Raw genomic sequence first — 3,306 nt, forward strand, 5'->3', positions numbered from 1 at the left:
TCTTCTTCTTCTTCTTCTTCTTCTTCTTCTTCCTTCTTCCTTCTTCCTTCTTCCTTCTTCCTTCTTCCTTCTTCCTTCTTCCTTCTTCCTTCTTCCTTCTTCCTTCTTCCTTCTTCCTTCTTCCTTCTTCCTTCTTCCTTCTTCCTTCTTCCTTCTTCCTTCTTCCTTCTTCCTTCTTCCTTCTTCCTTCTTCCTTCTTCTTCTTCTTCTTCTTCTTCTTCTTCTTCTTCTTCTTCTTCTTCTTCTTCTTCTTCTTCTTCTTCTTCTTCCTTCTTCCTTCTTCTTCTTCTTCTTCTTCTTCTTCTTCTTCTTCTTCTTTCTTCTTCTTCTTCTTCTTCTTCTTCTTCTTCTTCTTCTTCTTCTTCCTCTTCCTCTTCCTCTTCCTCCTCCTCCTCCTCCTCCTCCTCCTGCTCCTCTAAGATTGATTTGTTTATTTTATTTATGTGCTTATATTGCAGCTCTCTTCAGACACACCAGATCCTATTACAGATGTGAACTCAGAACCTCTGGAAGAGCAGTCAGTGCTCTTAACCGCCAAGCCATCTCTCCAGCCCTAGTTTCCTATTTTTAAGCAGGTTTGCACCTCTGAAAATTTTGGTGCAGAGTTGTTCTTATGGGGTCTCCATTACCTACCTGGCTGTTTTCTCTTCTCTGGTGTTCGCTGGGCTGTACAACCATTATCGGCCACTGGGTGGCGCTGAAGCGCCAGGCAAATTATTTGCTGTGGTCAGGCCATCATTTTGACTTTTAGCCAACACTAAATGTTACAGGGAAAGGTTACTGACTTCTGCAGTCTTTGAGATACAATATTTTATTATCTGTCCATTTCCCTTGAGTTTTTACTTGACAAAGTCTGAAGGCATTTTCTTTTTGGTTTTAGATTAGAGATATTAATTTATTTGTACATTTTTGTGACAAGTGGAGTGTTGAAAAAAAAAAAAAACCATACTGTTAACTACGTGGTGAGGTGCATTCTATACAACCTTAATAACTAGTGACATGGGTTAAACTTGGGGATGCGGGGTACTGTTCTCTACTTTCCTGCTGCCTTGAGATAGATCGCAGAAATTCCAAATCAGAGTATTTCCTAAGTTTCACCCGTGTCCGTGTATTGGAAATTACATGTAGAAAAACTACGGCTATTTCTCAATATTGTATCAGAAACTTTTGTTTTATCTGGATGTCCAACTTCTACTGCCCATTCCTTTTCGTTTACAGACTAGTTGCTTCTGCTACTTTATAAACACTCTGGTCATAACTCTTTTCACAAAAAAATATTATGTGTCAGATTTACCACTAACCTGCTCATTATCATTTTTATTTTCATTTTTAAAGCAAGATTTCATGTAACCAGTAGGCTGGTCTCTACCTCCTGTAGTCGGAGGTTACCTTGAACTTCCGATCCTCTCGCCTCTCTATCCTGAGTACTAGGATTGCAGGTGAGTACTATTGTCTCCCCTGGATTATGTGGTGTTGGGGGTTGAACTCAGGGATTTGAGCATGGTAGGCAAGCATTCATTCTACTGTCTGAACTATATTCCCAGCCGTGCCCCCCTCCCCCGCCACATCGTTAATTCCTGAATTACAAATACTGGATGCAAAGATCCACAGCCAAACATTAGGTGGAGCTCTGGCAAGAAGAAGGCAAGAAAGGTTTGTACGAGCCAGAGGGGTCAGAAACCTACAGAATCAACTAACTGAGGTGGGGGAGTGGGGAGTGGTGGTGGTGGTCACAGTGGCTGAAGTGCCGATCAGGGAGCATGTATAGGTCTGACCCAGGTCCTCTTATATGTTAAGGTTGTGTTCTTTTGGGATTCTTAATAGTGTAATCAGGGGTTGTCTTTGACTCTTTTGCCTGCTTTTGGGACCCCAAAACTCATACTGGGTTGCCTCATCCAGCCTTGATGTGAGGGTCTATGTCTAGTCTTATTGTAATTTGTTATGCTGTGTTTGTGGATACCCTTGGGAGGCCTGCTCTTTTCTGAAGGAAATCGGAGTGGGAGTGGGTTTGGGGAAGAGGAGGGACTGGGAGGAGAGGAAGCCACCATAGGGTTGTCATGTATGGGAGAAGAATAAATCAAAAAGAAACGACAACAGAACCCCAACAAATACTGGATGTAAAATTAAGTCTTGCCCAAAGACTGAGAGCTCCCACACCCCAGTGGTCATTGGTCACTTAGGTCATCATTGTCAGGCAGTAGGACATATTTAAAATAACCTTTCACTGCCTGCCTTCTCTTCATCCACAAGCCCACTGTTGTTCTGCATAAGTGATAATGGTGATGGAGATGCGGGAGCCATCCCAATATGACTGAGAAATATTCATCTGGTCCAACTGACCCCAACGTGCTGTGATGTTGGATTAGAAATGATTTAAATTTTCTCCGAAGACCTTTCCTATTGTTCTTTCTAGTTGTTTTTTTTTCTTCATAAATTGGTGATGAATTCTTACTAAGATGGTTCAATAAAGATATATAAACGTTGACATACTTTGTTTACTGCTCTGTGATTTTATGAATAAAGATTCTTCTAAAACTCCAAAATTAGTTTTATGAAACAGGTCTTTATCATTGCTGATTTTTCTAGTTGCTCTTTTCTTTTTAGGAGGTGAAAAAACGATTTCTTTTTAATGAAAACACTTTAAAATTTGTTTTATTTAATGTTTTTCTCTATATGTATGTCTGTGTATCAGCTATGTGCCTAAGGCCTGCGGAGGTTCCAGAAGAGGGTGTTAGATCCTTTGGAACGGGAATCCAGAGGGTTGTGAACTGCCATGTGTGTGCTGGTAATAAAGCCAGGTCAGCTGTCAACGCAGCTAGCTCTCAACTGCTGAGCCATTTCTCCAGCCCCACAAAACTATTTCCTAAAGTTAAAACTTGCTTATAATACATTCATACTGAACGAGATGGTAAATTCTCACTTAAAAAGTACAATCTTAAACATATCCAAAAGATCTGTGTTGTGACTATAATTGTTTTCTGAGTTGTGGATTGAAAGAAAAATGTCCTCACCTAACCAAGTATTTTTGTTCTGATATTTATTTTAACGGTCTATCAGGTTTTGAATCATGAGCGCTCATTTCTTTTGGCTGCCTTGCTCCTTAGATGCCGTCGGTATTGTTCGTCAGGCTTTCTGCTGGGCGACCTGACATTGACTGGGCTAACTTCACCTTTCTCTGCATCAGTGTAATGCTAGGCAAGAAGGATAGTGGGGGCAACTGGACCATTAGCTCAGGAAATTAATACTGTGTAGCCCACCCAGAGTTGCCTCCAACTCAAAATCTTGCCTCAGCCTCCCAAGTGCTTA

At 41.1% G+C, this 3,306-nt stretch overlaps 1 long non-coding RNA gene across 2 annotated transcripts; it reads left to right on the forward strand.

Annotated features, from left to right (window-relative positions):
- Positions 1-527: 527 nt before the first annotated feature.
- On the forward strand, positions 528-2,487 carry Gm35667. Of its 2 annotated transcripts, XR_867629.3 has the most exons (4): positions 539-575; positions 1,336-1,439; positions 1,545-1,653; positions 2,251-2,487. It is a non-coding gene; the product is annotated as a predicted gene, 35667 (long non-coding RNA). The 2 variants fall into 2 exon arrangements; XR_376055.4 differs by having other exon boundaries at positions 528-1,439.
- The last annotated feature ends 819 nt before the right edge of the window (positions 2,488-3,306 follow it).

This window comes from Mus musculus, chromosome 3 (assembly GCF_000001635.26).
Source record: "Mus musculus strain C57BL/6J chromosome 3, GRCm38.p6 C57BL/6J".
Taxonomy (NCBI): Eukaryota; Metazoa; Chordata; class Mammalia; order Rodentia; family Muridae; genus Mus; species Mus musculus.